The sequence below is a fragment of the Anabrus simplex genome, chromosome 4, assembly GCF_040414725.1.
Source record: "Anabrus simplex isolate iqAnaSimp1 chromosome 4, ASM4041472v1, whole genome shotgun sequence".
NCBI lineage: Eukaryota > Metazoa > Arthropoda > Insecta > Orthoptera > Tettigoniidae > Anabrus > Anabrus simplex.
The window spans coordinates 98,135,273-98,161,381 of record NC_090268.1 but is presented as its reverse complement, the minus strand read 5'-3'; the positions used below and the strand labels follow the sequence as shown (position 1 = coordinate 98,161,381).

General features: G+C 40.8%; 1 long non-coding RNA gene and 1 pseudogene across 2 annotated transcripts in view; one reads left to right on the top strand and one right to left on the bottom strand.

Moving 5' to 3' along the window:
• LOC136872445 (uncharacterized) overlaps positions 1–26,109 on the top strand; it is a 164,613-nt gene that overhangs the window by 21,697 nt on the left and 116,807 nt on the right. Inside the window, exon 1 of one of the 2 annotated variants that reach the window (XR_010859899.2) lies at positions 1,278–1,320. The exons of the other annotated variant lie outside the window; for it this stretch is intronic. This is a non-coding gene — a long non-coding RNA (uncharacterized lncRNA). Of the gene's footprint in view, positions 1–1,277; positions 1,321–26,109 lie in introns of those variants that run through there. 2 annotated transcript variants of the gene reach the window in all.
• Positions 23,767–25,320, bottom strand: LOC136872085 (uncharacterized; annotated as a pseudogene).

Sequence of the window (26,109 nt, the reverse complement as noted above, 5' to 3'; positions counted from 1 at the left end):
TATAACACTAATCAGAGAAAAAATGGCAGGGATCCGACACTTTAAAAATTAAGCTACCGGCCAAAGAAAGACAAGGGCCACGAAGGGCGTGAAAATGAAAGCAGTGGTGGTGGTGATTATTGTTTTAAAAGGAAGTACAACCTAGCAAACATCCTCTATATAACACTAAACAGAGAGTGGGAGGGATCCGACGCTACGAAAAATGAAGGTATCAGCCAAAGAAAGGCATGGGCCACAGAGGGCGTGAAAAGGAAAAACTCCCTAGGTCTCAAGTGCTCTAATACCGTCGGGGTCGGAAAATAACAAGAGTTGACCAAGAGAGGTCGAATAGTATAGATGAAAGTGAGGAGCCTGGCACGATTAAGTGGAAGCAATGCCAGGACCCAGCTAAGGGCCGATTGTCGCCAACCCACGTTCCAAAGTTCTGAGCCTTTGGCGTCCCTTTTAGTCGCCTCTTATGACAGGCAGGGAATACCGTGTGTGTTATTCTACCACCTCCACCTACAGGGGGAGAGACCAAGGGAGGTCGGGTAGGATAGATGGAAGAAGGAGCCTTGTCCAGGTCTCAAACGAGACTCCTGTAGACAGACTATGGATGCCGCAGAAACAGTTATCAATTATGTGTGCAATCATTAGACAATAGAAGTTGCATAGTTACACTATAGAAGTTACATTAATGAGTTTGATTACTATTCAAAAGATTATATGATTAAATCCCAGAGGTAAATAGGTTAGCATTCAAACATTCGTGATTAGTGTTTTAACGAGAAGAACATTTAGATAACCGTAGGCCCTACCCTCTTAACACTAATCAGAAGAGAAAACTGGAGAGGTCCGATACTTCGAAAATAACGGTACCGTATCGGTAAAATAAAGAGAACGGCCGAGAAGGGCTTGAAAATGAAATATTTACGTTCCACAAGTACCGAAGGCTGCCATAATTCACCCACTCGACTTACCTACAGCAAGTAGGGCAATATACGCCGCATGCACTTTACTCTCGTCAAATTATAATTAGTTTGGTACCTTATTGCAAACGTTATTTTCCCTCATTAGAAGATAACGTTTATGGATTAAGCGTACCTCTCGTAAAAAGTGCATTTTCACATTGTGGCTAGGCTACCTCAACAGTTCAAAAAGCCGGGAAAACAAGGTCCATGGAATACTAAACAGTATCGCGAGGAAAGAACTCATATTTACAATGAAGACAATTTATATAATACAGAATCCGAGGTTTTTGGTTTGTACACTCCTTGAACTAGTTGACCGGAAGTTGTGCTTTTTGCGCTATGTGTCTTGCAAGCTAGTAAAGAAACCTTGGTACAGTTAACCTATGACATTATGTTAAGAATTTGATTAATTGGTTATTTGTTATATGTATAGTAGTAAATGATGCTTTTGTTGTATGACCGTATTAGGAGAATACTGTCTTTTTCTCCTTTTTATAATCACCCTCTCGTTTAAATCCGAAGACATCCTTTCTTCTTGTTCCTTAAAATAGCAAACTATGTTTTACAATCTGAGGAAAATACTTCACTTTACAAAGAAACTTTCAGTAAACTTGCTACAGATTTAACAGCTCTGTGTAGTATACCGTATAACTACAGAAGTAAGCTTTCGTGCATTGTAAGTTCTTTACGAATATAGCCTGCTTTTTCTTGGTTGTAACTAGCCAAGGGGTTCACAAATGAAAAAATGCGGATGATGACAAAGATGGCTTGATGTCTAGTAAGCCTATTTTTTTTTAACTGTTTCAATAGTTGAACTTTCCTTGACCACATGCAAATTCTTAACACTAGTGTTAGGAACCTAGGCCTACTCAGTATAGGTATAAGCAGTTGATCACATAATAAACATTCACAGCTTCTGTAAAAAGGAACACTATATTACGGAAAATAAAATTTCACACATTACAGTCAGTCATACTTGTGTTTTCAAAGGTGGCCATGACAACAAACAAACACTCATAGAGTAAACATGCCATACTCCCACCTTTTGTTACCAATCAAAACACAGTGTTTATAAACAGAGGCGAGAAGGCGAGAAGGTATTTTAACTCTTCTTCCACTCCTGGTGAAGTTGCAGCTGCCGAGACTTACTGTCTCAGCAACCGTATCACTGGGTAAGGCCATCTCCTCACTCCCACCTTCAACCTCCAATGGATAAAGGTGCCTCGTAGGATGGATGAGATCTCCTGAGGATGTCTTCACCCGAACTACCCTGATTACTTTGTCTTTACCTGTAAATATAGCTGTCACTCTCCCCAGCGGCCAGTCGATTCTTCTCTTGTCGTCACTGCCAATGATGATCTCAGTTCCTACCTTCCACTGCCGATCAGGCACCTTGCACGATGAACAGAGCAGAAGGCTATCCAGATATTCGAGTCGGAATCTTCTCCTCAGTTCATACCTCAGCTGTTGAAGGTCCTGAAACCATCTTGAGAGACTGACCTGGTCTAGTTTGTCTAAATCTGGAATACCAACCACGGGAATGTCCTGAAGAAACATTGACAGAGTTAGAGGTACCAGTTCATCACAACTTTCTGATATGTAGGTGAGAGGTCTGGAGTTAATTACGGATTCACAATCAGCAATTACAGTCATCAGTTCCTCATATGTCAAGATAGCCTTGCCTAAAACACACCTTAATAGTTTCTTGACCATTTGCACAATGTAATCCCAGAATCCACCCCACCAAAGAGCTGAAGGCGGACTAAACTTCCACTTGATTCTAGTAACCGATGTTTCCTCACCTATTTCTTTCCAATCAATGTTGCCAAACAATTTGTTAGCCCCAGCAAAGTTTGTCCCATTTTCACTATAAATCACACGATGCCTGCCTTGTCGGGCTATGAAACGTCTAAAAGCTAGTAAAATCCCTGTAGTCGACAAAGTCACTACTAGTTCAAAATGGACTGCTCTAACAACAGCACATGTAAAAGTTACAATCCAAGCCTTGTCTTTGGATTTTAGAAATAGTGGTCCAGCAAGATCCACTCCTACCACTTTCAAATATACCTGCATTTCTCACACGATCTTCTGGAAGGGCTGGCGTTCCAGGAACTGATTTTTTTATTTTGAATCTTCTACATTGTGTACGTTTCATGATGACTTTGCGAATTGTTCTTGTTCCCTTGGGTATCCAGTAGTACTCCCACAGTATGGTGAGTATAATCTGAACACCAACATGAGAAGCTCTCAAATGATGTCCTCTGATTATCACCTTAGTCAGAGGGTGATTTGATGGCAATAAAACAGGTGTATACAAATTGTATTCATCCTTTCTGTTGGTAATTTTTGTCTTAACCCTGACGAGGCACAGCTGGTCTTTGAAAAGGCACAATGTTTATTGGTTCTCCCTTTCAGTAAATTTATCTTCTTGAACAATTTTCAAACTGGCGTAGCAGGGGGAGAGGTGATACTTCCACATGGCGGATAGGGGGGTCCTAACCAGCCTGCCGGCGGACTTGAGGGAAATAAAATAGCTCTTCCGGACCAAACACAACCCCCTGTGTTGTACCACCACAAGACAAAAAGGGACATGGTAAGGAATGAAAGAATAAGGGAGGAAGGTGGTGTGTACCCATCCCTGAATGAAAAATTGACAAGGGCCCGTTTGAAATGGTTTGGCCATGTCAAACGAATGGATGATAGAAGGACAGCAAAACAATGGCTACACACAGTTGTGGCCGGAAAACGACCGGTAGGAAGAGATGGCTGGACCAAGTGAAAGAGGACATAGGAACAAGAGGAGTCAGCTGGGATGTCGTCTTGAGAGAAGAGTGGTACATGGACAGACAGAAGTGGAGGGAGCTTGTGAACCACACCCACGCAACTGGAGTCGAAAACTGATGATGATGATGATGATGACCATGGTTATACTTTCCTAGCGATAAGTACCATTATGAGGGGCAGATGACTTGGATTTCAGACCCCTTTAGACTACAAGCATCATCGATTCAGTATTGTGCTTTAGAAGCAGTCCCTTGGTCAGTAATACTATTGTTTTACGTCAGTTTCTGTGAATGTGAGGCACTGCGGGTCTTATCCACTGATTGTTTTAAATTAATATCCATCCATTCATTCTTCGTCCTCACATTTTGAATTCTGATAAGTGGAGGATTTTGGACTTTTAATTTGTCATTACATTTCATCTCATTTTGTACCATTAGGGGCCTATGACCGAGGCCCCTTTAAACAATGAGCATCATCATTATCATCATCAACAATTTTCAACAGTCGTCTCTCCACCATTGAAATTTCCAGACAATCCAATTCAGAAGCAACATTCTGCTCTATGTCCTTTCTCGCATTGTTGATGAACTGCAGCATCCAGGCCACCATTCTGACGATTCTTGAATACTGGGAAAAGAATCTCAAATACCACTGCTTTTCCTGGGAGACAAGCATAGTAGTGGTTACAAGGCCTATTCTTCTTTCTTCATCGACCTCCTCTTCATTAATTTCTGCAATGCGCGATGGCCAACTGTTCTCTTCCAACTTTAACCAAGCGGGTCCCTCCCACCAACGAGAAGAAATCAGTTGCGAAGCAGAGCAACCTCTTGAAGGTGGGTCTGCTATGTTTTCTGTGCCTGGTAGGTGAAACCAACACTTAGGTTTAGATAATAATATAATTTCCTTCACTCTGTTAGTGATGAACACACTCCAAGCTTGCTCTCGTGTTATCCAACATAGCACAGAAGATTTTTTTTTTTGCTATTGGCTTTATGTCGCATCGATCAGATAGTTTTTAATACTAAATCGATCAGATAGGTCTTACGGTGACAATGGGACAGGAAAGGGCTAGGCCTGGGAAGGAAGTGGCCATGGCGTTAATTAAGGTACAGCCCCAGCATTTGCCTGGTGTGAAAATGGGAAAACCATCTTCAGGCCTGCCGACAGTGGAGTTCAAACCCACTATCTTCCGAATACTAGCACAGAAGAGGAGTCACTCCAATAGTACTTCGGGATGTCTGTCAGATTCAAACTTTTTTCACAGAAAAAGCGAGACGTGAGCCTATAATGCAGGCAAATAACTCCAGTTTCTGTATCGTTATTTTCTTTAGGGGGCTACCCTTGATTTTGCTGCTCTCAGTCACACTTCAAACTCTTTTCCATTGAAAGATCCCGAGAAAGTAATGGCTTCATAAGCCACTTGACTGGCATCACAAAATATATGCATATTCCATGATGATTTGTCCTCACAATTAGAAAATCTTCTAGACACTTTAATTTCAGCAACAGAGGACAACTCATTCAACCACTTACTGAATTTGATTTGGGGGTCTTCACTTAACAGACTATCCCAACTTACTTTCTCTCTCCAACTTCCCTGTTGTAAAACCTTAGGTATAATGGAAACAGGACAAGTAAAACCAATTGGGTCAAAAATACTTTGAGTCATTGACAAAACTGTCCTCCTTGTGAGAACATCAGAGTCATTTAGCTTCACAACTTTATGTGACATTAGCTACAGGGTCCCACAACAAACCCAAAACAGGTGTCACTTTAGGTACTTCATCCTCCAGACTCAACCTGGTGTGCTCCAACCCTCTTGGGTCAAATTTTCCTTGCAACGATAGCACCTTCGACTCAACCACAGATTTTTAAAGTTCTTCTTCTCTGTCCTCGGAAGTGACGCAGTTGTCCACATACAGAGATGTTCTCAGTTTATCTGCTGTTTCACGAAAGCCTGAATTGTTTTTAAAATGAATATCTAGTACAGCTCCAAGTAAAAACGGATTGAAGTTAATTCCAAAAATTTCATTTAAGAGTTCCCTCAGCAAAATTCTCCCACCACAAGAATTTTAAAAAGTTTCGATCCCTTTCCGAGACTGCTATTTGAAGAAAGGCCTTCTTTATGTCTGAGATCACGCCAATCCTGTTTAAACGGAACTGGTTCAAAATAGTTGAAATTACTTCTAATAGTTAGGTCCCTTCTCCAGATAGTCGTTGAGAGAAAGTCCTTCTTTCAATTTACATGAAGCATCAAACACTGGCCTCACTGCTATAGTCATTAACTTCACCATTTTCAACACAATCTACAAGTTGTATGAATTAATATGTATCCTGGCAGGTTCGCCACAATTTGTTAGGGATCTATGCCTACCCATTATAGATATAACCAGTTGATCACATAATAAACACTCACAACTTCTGTAAAAAGAAACACTATATTACGGAAATAAAATTTCACACATTACAGTCAGTCATACTTGTTTTCTCAAAGACCACCATGGCAACAGCCAAAGACTCATAGAGTAAACATGACAACTAGCATCATTTTGCTATTCTGCATTCCTTCAGGCTTGAGCCCTTAAATTACCATAAATTAGCTACTAATAAATTGACTTTTAAGGTTAGGCTTAAGATGGTTGGAATCATATCTTTCTCTTTCCCTATTCATATGGAGTCATTGCTCCCATTTACCTCCGCCATTCCCTGTTAACTGCTTCTCCCTTAGATCTTAGATCTGCGTGTAGAGGCGCGCGGCTGTGAGCTTGCATCCGGGAGATAGTAGGTTCGAATCCCACTATCGGCGGCCCTGAAAATGGTTTTCCGTGGTTTCCCATTTTCACACCAGGCAAATGCTGGGGCTGTACCTTAATTAAAGCCACGGCCGCTTCCTTCCAATTCCTAGGCCTTTCCTATCCCATCGTCGCCATAAGACCTATCGGTGTCGGTGTGACATAAAGCCCTAGGAAAAAAAAAAAAAAAAAATCTTAGATCTTCACGCATGCTGTTTGTCAATCTTCTCTCTCTTCCTGAGCACTCTTCTACTTTCTACAGGATGGTTGCCTAGTTATACTTCTTAAAACAATACTCACCACCACCACCAGGCCACTCACTATTTCCCCCACGGTAACCCCTGCCTGTAATAAGAGGTGACTAAAAGGGAGCCTCAGGGGCCATAGATATTCAGTTTTATTCGGGTTAATCTTGAGACCCCTGTTGTTTAGGGCTTTTCTCCAGCATTTCAGTTTGTGTTCAAGCAGTTCTCTACTGGTGCTACATAGAATCATGTCATCTGCCGGGCTGAGTGGCTCCTGATCCCAACTTGGCAGGTTTGATCCTGGCTAAGTCTGGTGGTATTTAAATTTGCTCAAATATGTTAGCTTCATGTCGGTAGACTTACTAGCATGTAAAGGAACTCCAGCAGGACAAAATTCTGGCACCTCTGCATCTCTGAAAACAGTCAAAACAGTTAGTTGGATGTGAAAACAATAACATTTATGATGTTTACAAAGGAAAATTTCTAATATCTTGTAGTAGTTTATGATGTCATCTACAATTAACAGGCACTAAGGAACTGCTTCTCATAAGCTTTCAGAGAGGATGTCAATGATCATGATCAAACATAAGGGTCTCGGTGTGGATCCTTGATGTGGATTTTCTCGAACTAGTATTGTTGCTGCCAGCCCTACACTGCTTCTTATCCATGTTTTAGCTCCTTTATTCAGACCATACATACATACATACATACATACATACATACATACATACATCTTTATATAGACTGTTATGCCTTTAAGAATTCAGTCTGGAAGCCTCTGTGAATTTACTAAACTCCGCCACAATCCTCTACTTGTAACTAGCTCTGTGGCCTCATTTAGTTCCATACAGTACCTCTTACCTTTAAATCATTAGAGACTGAGTCTAGCCATCGTTGTCTTGGTCTCCCTCTACTTCTCTTACCCCTTACAACGGAGTCCATTATTTTCCTGGGTAAGCTATCCTCCTCCATTTGCCTCACATGACCCCACCACCGAAGCCGATTTATGTGTAGAGCTTTATCAGTCTAGTTCATTCGTAACTTAACCTTTATCTTCTCATTCTGAGTACCCTCCTGCCACTGTTCCCACCTGTTTGTACCAGTGAACATTCTCACTACTTTAATTTCTGTTACTTGTAAATTACTGCTATGCATAAGTTATCCTGTTTCCAACATACTGATTTTCATCCATCTTACTCTCAACCACTGATTGCACCCTGTCTTCCAAATTATCAGTGAACATCTTGCCTGGTATACTGATAAATGAAATACCTTGATAGTTATTGCAGTCCTTCCTCTTCCCTTGTTTATTTATTTACAATTTGCTTTACATCACACCGACACAGATAGGTCTTATGGCGATGATGGGATAGTAAAGGGCTAGGAGTTGGAAGAAAATGGCCTTGACCTTAATTAAGGTATAGCGCCAGCATTTACTTGGTGTGAAAATGGAAAAACCACAGAAAATCATCTTCAGGGCTGGCAACACTATCTCCTGAATGCAAGCTCACAGCTGTACAACCCTGACTGCACGGTCAACTTACTTGGTGTTCTTGTTTGTAGATAAGTGCAATTACTGCTCTTGCCCAATCAGAAGGTACCGTTAACTTACTAATATTCCGTATTTCGTGATAATCTATGAAGCCATTTTGTCCCTGCATTCCCATTATATTTCACCATTTCAGGTCAAAGTCATCTATTTCTTATGCTTTAAGACAATGGAGTTTAGGCCTATTTACTATCCTTTCCACTTCCTCAAGCTGATGATGATGATGATGATGCTTGTTGTTTAAAGGGGCCTAACATCGAGGTCATCGGCCCCTAATGGTACGAAATGAAATTACAACAAAAAGTACAAAATCATCCACTGACCAAAGGAAAAACAAGTCATGAAGAATGAATGGATGGATGGATGGACATGAAACCAAAAAACAAAAAACAAAAACAAAACAAAACAAAAACCAGTGGATTCAACTCAAGAAAGGTCATATATAGTAGTATTACTGACCAAGGGACCACTTATAAAGCACTTTCCTGAATCGGGTATGCTTGATGTCTAAAGGGGTTCAAAATCCAGGTCTAATGTCCCTCAAAATGGTGCTTATGGCTAGTAAAGGAGAACCATGATATTTCTTAAGCTGCGGTATTAATCAAAGGTAGCGTAAACTCACAGTGTTCCAAACATTAAGGTACTACTCACAAGTATTGTACGTCGTAAAGGTAACGCAAACCTATGGTGTTTCTCACACAATGGCGCCACTCACAGCCAACGCAAATCGATGAGGTTCCTCACCTAGGTGTACTAATCACGGGCGCCGGTATTCCCGTGGTGTTCCTCACATAGTGGGTACTAATCACTGGCAACGCAGACCTACAGTGTCGCTCATATAGTGGTACAACTCACAGGCAACGCCCAGACCCGTGGTGTTGCACACATGGGTACGACTCACGGGTACTGGAAACCCACACTGAACCCCGACTGAGGGCTACGAATCACAAAACTATTGAGTACCTAACAGAGTAGTACTACTCGCAAGTAAAAGCGATGCATGGTGTTCTGCGCGTGATGGTACTAATCAAAAGTAGTTTCATGGTTCTAACACAATCATCCCTTGGTCGCCCCTTTTAGTCACCTCTCATGACAGGCAGGGGATACCATGGGTGTATTATTCGTCTGCTTCCCCCACCCACAGGGGGTGTGTGTTTGGTCCGCGAGAGATATTTTATTTCCCTCAAGTTCGCCGGCAAGCTGGTTAGGACCCCCCCTATCTACCACCTTGGACGCGCCACGTGGGAGTATCACCTCTCATGAGCTTGGTTGTTCATGATATCACCAGAAAGATTTCCTTTTATATTGAGGAGATTTTCAGTATAGGCCTATTCGTTGCTCCTGTCCAGTGATTCCCTGGGATCTATTACGTTCACTTGATTTACCCAAAACACTATTCATTTCCTTTTTCCCTCCGTTTCTAAGATTTTTTATTACTGTCCAGAAAGGAAAGTTCCAAACAATAGAAAGTAAAGGTTTCCATAATAGGGAAGGTTTTCTTGCCACTTGACCTAGCCTTTCCAGGTTATTACCAAAACCTTCCCACGACTTCTTGGATTCAACAATTATTTGTTTTGCTCTGTTTCTTTCACCTACGTACAATTCCCTGTCTTCATCAGTCCTTGTTTGGAGCCATTTTTGATGTGCCTTCCTTTTATGCTTACTAGTTGCCCTCATTTCATAATTCCATCTAGATATTTGCATTTTTCCATCTTTATACACAGTTGTTCCCAAGCATTCCATTGCTCTTTCTATTACAGCATCCCTGTTGCCACCCATTCTCTTTCTATATCCTGAACCTGCTTACTGTCTGCTGTTTGGGACTTTTCACTAAGTAATCATATCCATGTATATCTTTCTAATTTCTTCATACTGGAGATTTTCATCTGCAGGCAGATTTCACTTTCTCTATCCTATGCCTAGCAGACCTCTAGCAGCTGACCGGTTGAAAGCATGGGAACGGAAGCAGAGGGAGTGGTAGGCGTAATGTTGTGGTAGGTGGCACTTCTTCTTTGTAGGGAGTTTGTATCTCTTTTGGTGTCTTTTCTAGTTATATTTTTCTTTGGATCTACCAGTATTTTTAGGGTTTCTTCTAAAAGTACGATATGTTCCTGTTTTCTTTGATTTTGTTTTTGGTCCATTTCTGTGTAGATTGACTCTGAATTGTTCACTAAGTTACCCTTTTTTTTTTTTTTTTTGCTATTTGTTAATCTTGTTCTATTGTAATGAAGCTGTGTTTAAAGTCTTTCATGTGGTGTGATTTAACAATTTTACGTATGGCTTCTAGACCAGTCTCTACTCTACCAGGCTATTTTATGGTTCTCCTTTTCGAAACAAGAGTTTCCATTCAAGAAATCCAGCAACTTCTCACCTTCCTCATTTTGACTCCCCTCTACCACTTCTCACCTGTATTTTAACTCCCTCAACTGTCCATTTAAAGGACTTTTTTTTCACATCCTTGCGTTTGTTTGCAATGTGTGCACTCAAATCCTCCATCACTATCGTGTTTTCTCTTCCTCATACCTGCTTCTCTATTCCTTCTTCAAGGTCTTCTTTTTCCTTGTGATGTGTAGCCTGCTTATGGGCATGCACTTGCACTCTCTTTTAAGTTCTTTCCCTTTAGTGCTATTTTAATTTTAATTATTCTATCACTTATTCCCTATTTCCTCTTCTAAACCATCTTTCATCACTATTCCCACTCACTCCTTCCTTCCTTCCTTCCTTCCTTCCTTCCTTCCTTCCTTCCTTCCTTATTCCAAAGCAGTATAATTTACATATTTTTGTATCGATGCATCATTGTTTTCCATTTTCTCTTGCTGCAGGTAATAATAATAATAATAATAATAATAATAATAATAATAATAATAATAATAATTGTTACGGAGTTATCCGGGGTAGTTAGAGGTGAAAGAAGGTGCTGGGATGAATAGGTCTCAATCTACGAAATTAAAGTTAATTTAAAATTTAACAAGGTTATATTTTCTTTTCAAGATCAAGAAATAACAAATATAACAGGTACTCAGTAGCCTAACAACAAATCGAGAAGGTACAATTACAGTGTTACAGGATTTGGGCTCCGAGAACCAGACACACAATTCTTGAGCAGTAAGCCCAACTTTACCCGTATACAAGATTCAAGCAAGGGGCAGAAGACCCCAATCATGCTCAAGAGCACTTGCTCCCAATTACATAGCAAAAGCCTCCTCGAGGCACACAGAAACAAATTATTTTTTGGGAAGAGCAATCTGCTCTCAAAGTTCCAGCCTATCAAAGGCCACACCAAACTCAACTTTCAAGCTGACCTCCAAACACATGGAAACAGGGGTAACAATACCCAACCTACTGAGGCCTACTCAATAAAGAAACAGGACAATTACCTGGCCTCCAAAATACCAATTTGAGAGGAGGCGTACTTGCACTCCTAATACACTTTATTGAAACCTACTTGGCACTAGGCCGCTAATGCAAGGGCTAATCCCATACTAAAGAGGTGACTTATATAAGGAAACGATTTACATTACATTAGAAGGGAAGATACGGTTGTGAAAATAAGTTCACCTCAAAGCAATATGAATGGGAGCTCGAGAGGGTTAAGCACTCTCTATCCCCATATGTAGTTACAGAGGCAGAATTTAAATCAAGAGTCTTTTACATTTTAGAGGACCGTTACATGGTAAAAGGTTTCGAACCCGCCCCGAGGGTTAAACTGCTGAGCTGGCAAGAAAATAAGTTATAAAACGGCCATTACCTGGTGGTTGAACTTTAGCCCGAAGAAAGAGGCGCTTCCCGCCCCCTGCTACATAATTTACACAATGATAGGTGTTACTGAAGTGGCCCAGAGACCCGAAAATCATCAGTTTATATACCCTCGCGGAACATTCGAGACCTTTCATGAATGATAACACCTGCCCACAAGCTTTTTATTGGACGACCAAAAGATTACATGTCAAAACTGAAGAAGAAAACCAGGATTGGTGGGAAATTAATTACAACATTTACTCATTGGTCGAATTCAAAACTGGCGGAAAGTGAAGGGTTATACAGCCAACCTAAACAATGACTGAAAGAAATTTAACAAAGAACAAACTTATGAACACAAAATTTCTCCAAAAACACAGTTCTTTCACTTCACACTAGGGTGTATAATTGTAGTCCTTCAGTAGTGCCATCTAGAAGAGAATGTTCACACTTCTTACTACAGGCAAAACAAAAATACATCGAAGACGACACACTTCAGAACACTTCCAAATTTACAAGTAGGGACATCTTCCGAGAAACTTGAGAATTAACACTGTAGTTAAAATTCAGGTTTCCTCCAGTAGAGGAGTTCCAACTGGCACAATGTTAGAATTAGCGGAGCGGAGGTGTACTGCCTGGTACAGACCTCCCCCCCCAAAAGTCCCTCCAAGGGGTAACACAGAAGAACATAAACTTTTGTTTTAAAATAAGGTCCAAGTTATGATGTTGATATAGAATTTAATTGCAGAAGTATTTACAACCCAATTTTCTTAAATGATTGGATCCAGTTTCAAAATTCTTTGTGGTTACTTTTGATGTAATGTCTTTATGCTTGTAGAAGTTGAATTCAGAAGGAAAAACTTTCAATACTAGAAATTGCAGTTGCATTCAAAAATGTAGTAATTGTTGATATTAAATGTCCATGTAACAGCTTAAGTACATTCAATGTTGATTAAGCTTGACGGCCAGACCAGCCGCCGCTGCTTGTGTCCAGAGGAGGTCGCTCGGACCCCTCAAGTACCCTGAGATACCGCTCGCCCGCACTATGAGAGGAGCCGTGGAGTTGAAGCACGCCGCGCACTTGGCGATCATGCAGGTCGCGGGCAAGTTGCAGGTTGTGCGCCGCACATCAGCCTTGGCCGGGAGGAGGGCTCTGGCTCGCTGTACACTGGTTGGCCTCACTGAAGAGGGGCAAGCCCATACCCCACCTCAGTGGCGGTACGGCGCCGCGCTGCTGCGGGGGCACTGAAACATTAAGATCACGGCGGCAGAATTTGTTGGACCATAATTCTTTTAGGGCACAGGCTTTGTGGTGAGGTTGAGAGGCCAGCGGCGTGGAGATATTTATTTCATTTAAATAGCCACTGTGTGTTGTTGAGCAGGAGACGGGAGCGTGGTAATGGCCATGGTAAGGACAGGATGGCAGTTTAACTGGTCGGGAAGGTTTTACAATAAATGTTTAAGTACAAAGAGCTTGATTTCCAGGGCAGAAGGCCTCGAAATGAAACCCCCCCCCCCCAAAAAAAATATAACCTTCCGAATTCTTTCAAAAATGTTAAAGCAAATATAAAATCGGCTACGTTAGCGCGGAAGCTACACAGGTTTCACCTGCGACAGGTGAACCCTAAATATCCTCTCGGTGGCTGGATTGCTTAGCAATAAGGTAACGGGTGTAAGGAAATCGAGAATAATACACGGCCCATGAAATCTGGGGGCAAGCTTGCCCGCGGGAACAAAATTTTTGACCATCACCTGGTCACCTACCTTCAAATTGGTGGGTCTCCGTCCACGATCGTATCTTTCCCTAACTTTTTCATGAGACACTTTAAGATTGGCTTTAGCCTTCTTCCAAAGATCTTTAATTTTATCTGGATCTATTGTCTCGGGTAGAATGTCACTCAGAGACCAGAGGTTAGAGAGCGGTGTGTTGGGAACAAACTTGAACATCAAAGCAGCTGGAGTAAACTTATGAGATTCATGAACCGCCGAATTCAAAGCAAAAGCTAACCAATGCAGGGACGTGTCCCACCTAGAATGATCTTCATGATTATAGGCAATCAACGCGGACCTCAGATTACGATTAACCCGTTCAGCCAGAGATGGTTGAGGATAATAAGCAGAAGTTGTCACATGAGAGATGGACAGGTCAGAACAGAATTTACGAAATAGATTAGATGTGAAAGCCTTAGCATTGTCAGACACAATATATTGACACGGACCAAAAGAAGCAAAGATAGAATTTAAACAAGTATTGGTGGACTGAGCGGTAGCCAGCTTAGTCGGGAATAACCAAGAAAATCTTGTAAAACCATCTACACATACAAGGATGAAATTGTTGGCATTCCCCTTTGACTGGGGGAAGGGTCCTACGTAATCGATGTAGAGACGTTTCATCAAGGGGCGCGACGCTTGATGAGAAGACAAAAGGCCTACCTTGGTGGACATGGTTGGTTTACTAAGCAAACAAGATTTACAAGCCTTTACTAGTTCACGGATTTCACCGTCCATGCCTTTCCAGATGAACATTTCACGAATCTTTTCACGGGTTTTAAAGATGCCTAAATGCCCCCCCCCCCCCCCCCTAGTGGGGTTTCATGATAGTACTTGAAGATCATTGGTACCAGAACAGCTGGAACTACAACTTTCATCATCTGATCATGCCTCGAAGGGTAACATAAAACACCATTCCTCAGTACATAAGGGGCAACATGTTCCCTAGACGAAAGGGTTTCCATGATCGGAGCCAGCGTTGGATCTTCCCGTTGATATTTCTCAATATCCCTAAAGAGCATGGGAGCATCTGTTAAGATGGCATTAACCTCAGATAGCATGGACTCGGGAGGTGATGAACTATCGACCGGTTCATGGGTCTCGACGTCGTTGGAAAACATACAGCTGAGTCCGTCTGCGACAACATTTTCAGTACCTCTGATATGCCTAACGTCAAATTGGAAGGCAGAAATTCGGATGGCCCAACGGGCTATACGACCAGTATGACGCGGCCTACCTAAGACATAGCTTAAGGCTTGATTATCAGTCTCCAGGTCGAATTTGACATGTTCCAGATAGAGACGGAACTTTTCTAAGGCAAATAATACTGCCAAACCTTCGAGCTCATAGATGGAATACTTGGCTTCTTGAGCCGATAGAGTCCTAGATGCATAGGTGATGGGTCGCCTCCCTAGTTCAGTCTCTTGAAGAAGGACTGCAGCTACCGCCGACGATGACGCGTCAGTTTGGACGATGAATTTCTTCGAGAAATCTGGCATAGCAAGGACAGGGGCATTAGAGAGAGCTAATTTCAGGTCTTCAAAAGCGGCTTGTTGCGAAGTCCCCTACTCGAATTTTATGCCTTTCCTACGAAGAAGGTTCAAGGGCGCCGCTCTATTAGCGAAGTTAGGAATAAATTTCCTGAAGAAATTCACCATACCAATGAACCTAGCAATACCTTTGATGTCCTTGGGAGGCTTGAAATCACGGATGGTCTGCATTCTAGAGTGATCGACTGCAACACCATCGGGTGACACAATATGCCCTAGGAATGACATGGACGGCTTAGCGTAAGCTACCTTGGACAACTTCACAGTTAGCCCCGTCTTACGAAGGCGATTGAGAACTTCCTTTAGATGATCTAGATGTTCTTCGAAAGTTTTCGAAAATACGACGACATCATCCAGATAGTGGTACAAGTACTCGAATTTGATGTCGGAGAAGACCCTATCTAGCAGTCTAGTGAGTACAGCTGCTCCCGTGGGGAGCCTGAAAGGCACGCGGTTGTATTCATACAAATTCCAATCCGTGGCAAACGCTGTAAGATGTTTGGACTCTTCAGCTAGGGGAATTTGATTATAGGCCTGATTTAGATCCAAGATGGTAAAGAACTTAGCTTTACGAAACCATGAAAAACAAGAATGAAGGTCAGGAAGGGGTACAGATTGTAACACCACCTTCCGATTGAGAGCCCTATAATCAATGACAGGCCTGAAGCCACCTTGGGGTTTCGGGACTAGAAAAATAGGTGAAGAATACGCCGACTTAGAGGGCATAATAATACCATCCTTTAATATTTGATCGATGATTTCTTTCAATGCCTTCATTTTAGGTGGAGATAGTCTATAAGGTGGAAAACGGACAGGAATCGAATCCGTGACCTCAATTTTGTATTCGATCAGGTCAGTAACACCAAGAGTATCAGAGAACACCTCTGGAAACGACTGACACAACTTACGAATACTGTCAGCCTGCTCCTCAGGTAGATGTCTAAGATCTAACAACATCTCATCCTGGGTAGGCGAAATAGATGAACATGATACAGAATTACATTTCAATAAGGGGATTTTACAATTAGAAGCAAATTTGAATGTGCATGACTTACTTTGAAGATCGAGCACTAGACCCGTATGGGACATGAAGTCGGCTCCCAATATAATGGGGCAAGATAAGTGCTTGGCCACAAACAATTTAACTTTCCAAGTAAATTTAGAAATACGAATTTTGGCTTTTAAGGAACCTAAAATTTCTAATGGAGAAGAATTAGCCGAAACATATTGAACAGAAGATGAGCAATAGTCAGGAAGTTTACAAACAGATTTCAATTTCGAATACCATTCAGCCAAAATAATAGAACAAACACTGCCAGAGTCTAACAGAGCTGTTACAGGTTCATTATTTAATTCAATTTTGAGAAAAGGCACAGGTGCGGGGGTATCCGCCGCAATCCTAAGACATTCTCTGGGGCATTCAAAAGATAGATTTGAAGACTGAGTTTTCCCTGAAATTTCGACATTTTTGCAAGGGGCTGAGCCTCGGGAAGATGAATTAGTCGACTCAGCCGAAGCCACTAGTCACTTATTATTATTGGTATTGGTGGAAGTTGCACCAGAAGTCGAGCAGGAGGGGGTGCTATTCAAATTTGGGCAATTCTTGACTATATGTGAGAAAGCCCCACATTTAAAACAGCCTTGTGATGAACCAGCTCCATTATTTGTCCTACTAGATTTGACCAATGGACATTTATTGCGAAGATGGTCAGGCGACCCGCAAGCATAACATTTACGGACTATGATGGTTCGGCGAGGTGTAGGCCGAAAGTTACTTGATGGCGGTGGGGGCTCCCTGGCAACACGTAATGTGTCCGCATACCTAACCCCTTCGGCTGACACAGCCAATGCTTCAAGTTCAGAGAAGGTTTGCGGGCACGCCGCGAAACACAAATATGACCTATAGGATGGTGAAATACCTTCCACAATAGCATGAATGATTTGGTCTTCGGGAAAATGAAGAGCAAATACCCTAGTATAGAACTTAATATCTTGGATGAAATCTGCCAAGTTTTCATCCAACCGCTGTACACGATAATAGTACTTCTGAATCAGGGATGACCTCGCACGAGCAGGAATGAAATTTGCAAGAAGGTGTGCATGAAAGTCTTCAATAGATGACTGTTCCGCTATTGCCCTAACAATTTTGTCTGAGAGAACACCAATTGCATAGGGATAAATGATTTGCAAAATTTGACACGGAGAAAGAGAAAAAACAAGGGCATGATCCTGAAATTCGACTAAAAACCTTAAGAATGAGATAACTTCACTAGTAGTGTTAACAGAAAACTTCGAAATACCTCTAAGCAGCATGGCTAATGGATGAGGCAAACTACTAAACCATGGTGACATAGTAGGTAGAGGTTTAAGTGACAAAGAAGCTAATTCAGAATGTACATTATTCAATGAGGTACGTCGTTCAGATTCATGGTCTAAAGGGGCAGAGGTTTGTTGAACTCCTATTGATTTAGTACTTTCTTCCCCGGTGGGAGAACGGTCCTCGCTGACTACGTTTACCGTAGCGGGTTGGTCGGTTTTGGGAGGAACCTCCCCAGTTAATAATTGGGTAACCTTACTGGACAACTCAGAAAGATTTTCAAGAACAACGCTAGCTTCTTTCCTCTGAACGTCATTCAACTTCAGAGACAACAGATCGTTAACTCTATTAGAAAAATGAAATAACCTGGCTTGCACACGTTTAATTTGATTAGGAGAAGGGTCATTTTCTTCAAAAAAGGTAATCACAGATGCCAGCTCAGTAGTATTATCAGTGATCGTGGAAAGAGAGTCGTCAATTTCTTTCTCTCCCAAAGTGGGGATGGAAATGGGCAAATCAAGGGACTCTGTAAGCTTATTTGTGTCTACCGCAACCGTGCCTCCAAATTGCACATTTCTAATTGTTAATTCATAGATCAACTCCTCCTTGCGCAAATAGTTGAGATGGAGGACATCGCGAGGGCCGGGCATGATGACAAAAATTTAACAATTTTGAAAAATGAAAAGGAAAAGTCCAGCGACAGAGAAAATGGTTAGAGTTAGAAAGCAAGCAATGTTTAGCTGTCAAAAGGGGCTAAATTGAGACCCATTCAACCACGCTCTGCTACCACTTGTTACGGAGTTATCCATGATAGTTAGAGGTGAAAGAAGGTGCTGGGATGAATAGGTCTCAATCTACGAAATTAAAGTTAATTTAAAATTTAACAAGGTTATATTTTCTTTTCAAGATCAAGAAATAACAAATATAACAGGTACTCAGTAGCTTAACAACAAATCGAGAAGGTACAATTACAGTGTTACAGGATTTGGGCTCCGAGAACCAGACACACAATTCTTGAGCAGTAAGCCCAACTTTACCCGTATACAAGATTCAAGCAAGGGGCAGAAGACCCCAATCATGCTCAAGAGCACTTGCTCCCAATTACATAGCAAAAGCCTCCTCGAGGCACACAGAAACAAATTATTTTTTGGGAAGAGCAATCCGCTCTCAAAGTTCCAGCCTATCAAAGGCCACACCAAACTCAACTTTCAAGCTGACCTCCAAACACATGGAAACAGGGGTAACAATACCCAACCTACTGAGGCCTACTCACTGATCTCTATACCTGGATGGCTGGTAGCTTGGGTAGCAGTAAGCCGAATAGAAGATGACTGGCGTACTAAGATGGCAGCGAGCGCATGGTGCAATAGACCATGAGGAGCGCGCTTGATTTGTTTATGCTTAGTCCAGTGACGCCAGGCCTCTTGATTGTAGTTCCATGAGTGTTCTGTGCTGTGTTATTGCAAAGTAAGTAGTAGTGTATTTTACGAATTTAGGTTCGTTGCCTTGTAGTATACTTGTGGATTACAAGATTCAATTTAAATATGTATGTGCTTATCTGAAATATGAATGAAGAAACATTCTACGGGGTATTAACATACCGCAGTGTTCAGCTTATGGATGTACAAACAGAACCGATCAGCAGAAGGAGAAATCATTTCATCGGGGAGTTTTATACTGTACATAAGAATCTTCCTAGGGTAGTGTTTTGAGTTTTAGGTTTATTGTATCTTATTTCGCATATTCCGGGAGCAAAATGGCAATTAATTTTTGTAGGTTTCCTTTCTCGAGACCCGAACATCTAAGATCATCGATTAGGAGTATCAGGCGGGAGAATTGGGAGCCTTCTAAAACAGCTGTTCTCTGCTCGGATCACTTAGAGGAAGACTGTTTTGATAGAAATGGACAAACTGTGCACCTTAGAAGTGATGTACAGCCAACTGCTTTCAGTTTTACTGAACATTAACTGCAGGTAAAGATTTATTTATATTTTTTTATTTCTCATAATTAAACTGACGGTTTCGATGAAATAATTGACGTGACCTTATAACAATCTTAGAAAATGAAGTCTGGAGGAATTCTAGACCTTATTTACATCAGTAATAATTATGGGTTTCAGACACTGGAGTGGTGGGTGAAGGGAAAGTGTGGTGGGTGTTTGGGACTATCCCATTACACTAATCGTGGTATTTGGGACTCTTTTAACTGGTGTTACATATTTCTGATGATGACTATCAATATCGCTTTGCTAGCTGAATTTAATTAAAGAGGTCTGTAATAGTAAATTAAGCTGCAGGTAATGTGATATATTGACAAGTTTTGAATATTTGCTGGTTTTATAAATGTGTACATTTGCTTCAATGATATCTGAATTTGATAATATGTGCGTTATTTCATGGAAACAGGAAACAGAAATTCATTATCAAGCACCGATTACGATATGTCGAATCTAGGCCTGTATAGTGAGCTACGTTTATAGGTACTCATTTTAAGAATGCATAATTTCGTGGCATACATGTATACAATTTACAGCAATGTTTCCAGAAACTGGTTTTCATTCGTATTGTGTTACCCGTCGCTAATTGCATGTATTCAGCTTCTAAGTTAATATTTGTCGGCCGTTATTATACACTCATGTTTATTGCTATCCCGGAGATTTACTGTCCTCGGAATGACGTGTCAGTGATCCCAATGTCCTTATGCTTTGAGTGAACATGTCTCTATATTTTTAATTATTCCAATGCGCCATTAATTGCGACTTAAAATTGACTATATTTTCATTGCTTCCTCATAAGGAGAGCTCTAGGTTGGGTACGCCAACATGGCGAACCGCGCGCTCAACTTGGCGTACTTTCTCCTGCAGCGGAGACCTGCCATCAGCGATCCATGTATAGAGATCAGTGGGCCTACTCAATAAAGAAACAGGACAATTACCTGGCCTCCAAAATACCAATTTGAGAGGAGGCGTACTTGCACTCTTAATACACTTTATTGAAACCTACTTGGCACTAGGCCGCTAATGCAAGGGCTAATCCCATACTAAAGAGGTGACTTATATAAGGAAACGATTTACGCTACATTAGAAGGGAAGAAACGGTTGTGAAAATAAGTTCACCTCAAAGCAATATGAATGGGAGCTCGAGAGGGTTAAGCACTCTCTATCCCATATGTAGTTACAGAGGCAGAATTTAAATCAAGAGTCTTTTACATTTTAGAGGACCGTTACATGGTAAAAGGTTTCGAACCCGCCCCGAGGGTTAAACTGCTGAGCTGGCAAGAAAATAAGTTATAAAACGGCCATTACCTGGTGGTTGAACTTTAGCCCGAAGAAAGAGGCGCTTCCCGCCCCTGCTACATAATTTACACAATGATAGGTGTTACTGAAGTGGCCCAGAGACCCGAAAATCAGCAGTTTATATACCCTCGCGGAACATTCGAGACCTTTCATGAATGATAACACCCGCCCACAAGCTTTTTATTGGACGACCAAAAGATTACATGTCAAAACTGAAGAAGAAAACCAGGGTTGGTGGGAAATTAATTACAAAATTTACACATTGGTCGAATTCAAAACTGGCGGAAAGTGAAAGGTTATACAGCCAACCTAAACAATGACTGAAGGAAATTTAACAAAGAACAAACTTATGAACACAAAATTTCTCCAAAAACACAGTTCTTTCACTTCGCACTAGGGTGCATAATTGTAGTCCTTCAGTAGTGCCATCTAGAAGAGAATGTTCACACTTCTTACTACAGGCAAAACAAAAATACATCGAAAACGACACAGTTCAGAACACTTCCAAATTTACAATTAGGGACATCTTCCGAGAAACTTGAGAATTAACACTGTAGTTAAAGTTCAGGTTTCCTCCAGTAGAGGAGTTCCAACTGGCACAATGTTAGAATTAGCGGAGCAGAGGTGTATCGCCTGGTACAATAATAATAATAATAATAATAATAATAATAATAATAATAATAATAATAATAATAATAATAATAATAATAATGGTGTATGATCTCCAAAGGAGCCTGCTGCAGGTCTCTTGAGTTTTCATTTGTGATCACTTCAGGCCACCTTATATTGATGATATGCCACAGACAGCGATTCACAAACACTTGGATTTGGTGTATGTGTTGTTTATTTGGTTTATCATCAGCAGCATTTCTTCACTCCAGCAAGCCGGATGCAGTTGTGTATGAGCCTCCTCCAGTTTGTCCTTAGCATCCACAGATGTTGTTCATATATTGAACGCTAGTTTACATCTCTAATTCCAAGGCCCTTTAAAATTTGCTCCTCCCAAACATCACAAGGTCTGCCTCTTGGTCTCTGCGGTCGAACTATGCTTGAGGAGTCCTGTGGGCATCTATTCTTTTCATGTGACCATACTATTGCAATCTCTTCAGTTCTAGGGTCTCCAGCAAGGTTTTTTCCAATCTAAGCTGCTGTCGAATATCCACATTCCTTATTTTATCCATTTCTGGTTTTTGTTGACAAGAACACAAGAACTTCATTTCTCTTGTCTCAAAGTGATTCTTCGTTGATCCAGTAAGTGTTGCTGCTTCCAGATCACACATCAATATAGGTACCAGATAGGGTAAACCACCAAATTATTGGCATTTTAAGACATGTTTGTAGGAAAGAATATATGTATACTTGACACCTCCCTTGCTTGAGGTATAATTCTAACACAAAATGTATTAGAATATTAAAGTAATGTTATACTACAACTACATAAGTTTAGACTTTATTTTCTATTTCAAAAAATTTGCTTAAAATGTAGTACAAATTTACCAGTTATTGGCACAATTTTCCAGTAGTTGGCATCCACATTACTAGTTATTGGCACCCCCAATTTATATCGACCTTCCTTATTATTATTCACTGCTAGCTATCACAAGCTGTTCTTAATACTTGGTAGTGAGAAGTTAAAAATTCAGAAGAAAATTCAGAAGCAGTTTATAAATTCAGTATACAGTATACATTGTATACAAATGTAGCCATTAATTACAGAAACACCAGATGGAGTTTGATCTCAGTCCTTTTCTTTCCGAGTCCAAATCCTGAAAAACTGCCGTACATAGGCATTCTTTGTGTGATGTAAGCAGTTTGAAAGGAATTATTCCACTGATTCAGAGAAATCATCACCTTTATTATCATTGTCACTATCATGTAAAACATAACATTGATGGTATACAAAAAGAGCATCATCTGAATCATCTGGGATATGTATTTGATGTCCACTGAGGATACAATTAGGGTGGAAAACTATTTTGCAGCTATTACATTTATATCCCTTCTTGGAAGAAACACTTCTTGTACATTTCAAGCACATTCCATGAAACTCTTTTTCTTTCTTCTCCCTGCAACCATTCTTAGAAGCTGGAGAGTTCTCAACCTATGAATGCTTGGCTTGGGATGTCAGCTCTGTCGAAGTGCTTATATCTCTATTAATGTTCTTCTTTTTCTTAATTTGTTCAGTAGCTTGCTTTTGAATTCTCTTTTCTTTCCTACTTTCATTTTTCTTTCTCTTTCAAGATGTCCTCCTTCATTTTTTACCTTTTCCTCATGCAGGTCATTCCACTTTCTTGAGGTTAAAACAAATGGGACTCGTTCCACTTGACGCTTTTCTTTCCTTTTGGGGATTCTGGCCACAGAAGCACTTTGTTTATACTTGTGGTTGGAGTTTTATTTATGTCTTCTGTGTCGCGTCTTCCTGTTAAACTTTGGTCAGCTTCTTCACTCGCAACATATTGAGAATTTGAAATGTTCAGATTTTCATCAGATAAGGATGTGTTGGCATCAGGTGTGATTTCAGGAACTTCCTGTTCCTCTTGGTGGTTTTCATTTTGATAATATTGCCATAGCTGACACAGAACAAAGAAATCTTCTCCATGAACATTTTCTGTCACATTCTGTATAGTCTCAAACATTTATTCTCTCTTTTCCAACAACTCAAACAAAAGTGCTGTATGGAAGAGGCTTGGTATCTGACTTTCTGCTATTGCTGCAGTTGCTGCTAATATTATTGTGCTTAGAAACATTCCTGCCCAAGCACTATGAGAAAGCAATATTATTGGGGTTCCAGAGGAACAAACTGGTAGCTCTGAAACAACTTTTTATTGGTTTTTTCAAGGTCAATTTTTCCAAGCATTTCATTCAAGATTGGTGCAGAGTCCTCCATAGTTATAGCTTTTCCACCATTGTTCATTTGCCATGTGAATGCAGCATTCTTCCACTCACTTTTGAGAGGTTTGAAGGCAGCAATATCAGCAGGCTGTAATATTCATGTAGAATACGGATGCAAAGATGTCAGAATAACTCTTACTTCTTTACACAGCTCACTCAAGTAGTAGCCTACATTAAATGGGTTTTATGCCCATCAACAAACAAAATTACTAGGAGTTGGATGTTATTTTCTTGGAGGTATGGATGTAAAACGTTGGCTATGAATTCCAAGAAAACAGATTTCATCCATCCATTGTTGCTTCTTCTGATGCCCCATTTTGCAGGAACCTTGCTAATAACATTGGTAAGAATTCTCTGTAAAGTGTAGATTATCATTAGAAGGCACATCTTTCCATCTGCTGAGAATGTGCACATGACAGTCAGTGTAGCTTTGGCTGGATCTTTCTCTACTTCGTAGATATTTTTACAGCCCGTAGGTGCAAGTACAATCTCTTCTTAGGGCATAGAACAAAATTAGTTTCATCAGCATTGAAAACACGGCTGGGACATTACAGTACATCAGATAAATTTTCCTTATTAACGAGGTTTTCTGTAGTGTAAACCATCCTGTCACGTTTTGTTCTCTTACACAATCACTCGCAGCAGTTATACCGTTAGGTGTTCTTTCAGAAACTTCTGGATGTCTGTTTAGAAAGGCAGAATACTATTTGTTACCAGGGGTGTCATCTTTAAAAGGATTAGGGCATTTACTCAACTGAATAAATTTCTCTCACAACAGTTTGAATATCTTGTTTATGCTGTGGGAATCCCTTATGAGCACATTCAAAGATCCACCTGAAATGGCGTATGGCTTTTAGTGCCGGGAGTGTCTGAGGACAAGTTTGGCTCGCCAGATGCAGGTCTTTTGATTTGACTCCCGTGGGTGACCTGCGCGTCGTAATGGAGATGAAATGATGATGAAGACGACATATACACCCAGCTCCCGTGCCAGCGAAATTAACCAATGATGGTTAAAATTCCCGGCGCTGCCGGAAATCGAACCCAAGACCCCCTTTGTGCAAACTGTGATTTATTTGCCAAAATTTCAAATGTGAGCTTGTCACTGAAGCAGACCTGAAACAGAATATTTATTAAGATATTTATTTATTAAGAATATTATTTATTAAGAATATTTATTAAGATTTGATTTAGGAATGGATTTGAAATCAGAAAATACATTTATCACTACTGTATGTAGTCAAATACTGCACACCTAAATGATACTCACCGATTTCCAGAAGTCCAAATCTCGATGCTTGTACTCCTTTGCCCATGCAAGACATTTTGACATCATAGCAGTAGTTAATTTTGGCTTTCTGGCAGGCCTGTGAGCCTTGAAGTTCATCAGTGAAAGTTTGTGCCTTACAGTTCTAGCAAACCGGTTCTCAAGGCATATCATCTTCAAGGAGTATTTGGACCTTGGTGAAAATATTGGTCTTCTGCCACACATGTTCTTTCTTTGTTACGAACCAATCACTACTGATCTGCATTTAGGGCAGTCGCCCAGGTGGCAGATTCCCTATCTGTTGTTTTCCTAGCCTTTTCTTAAATGATTGCAAAGAAATTGGAAAATTATTGAACACCTCCCTTGGTAAATTATTCCAATCCTTAACTCCCCTTCCTATAAATGAATATTTGCCCCAGTTTGTCCTCTTGAATTCCAACTTTATCTTCATATTGTAATCTTTCCTACTTTTAAAGACACCACTCAAACTTATTCATCTACTGATGTCCTCCCACGCCATCTCTCCACTGAGAGCTTGGAACATACCACTTAATCGAGCAGCTCGTCTCCTTTCTCCCGAGTCTTCCCAGGCCAAACTTTGCAACATTTTTTGTAACGCTACTCTTTTGTCGGAAATTACCCAGAACAAATCAAGCTGCTTTTCTTTGATTTTTTCCAGTTCTTGAATCAAGTAATCCTGGTGAGGTTCCCATACACTGGAACCATACTCTAGTTGGGGTCTTACCAGAGACTTATATGCCCTCTCCTTTACATCCTTACTACAACCCCTAAATACCCTCATAACCATGTGCAGAGATCCGTACCCTTTATTAACAATCATATTTATGTCATTACCCCAATGAAGATCTTTTATTATGTTAACACCTACGTACTTACAGTGATCCCCAAAAGGAACATTCACCCCATCAACACAGTAATTAAAACTGAGAGGACTTTTCCTAT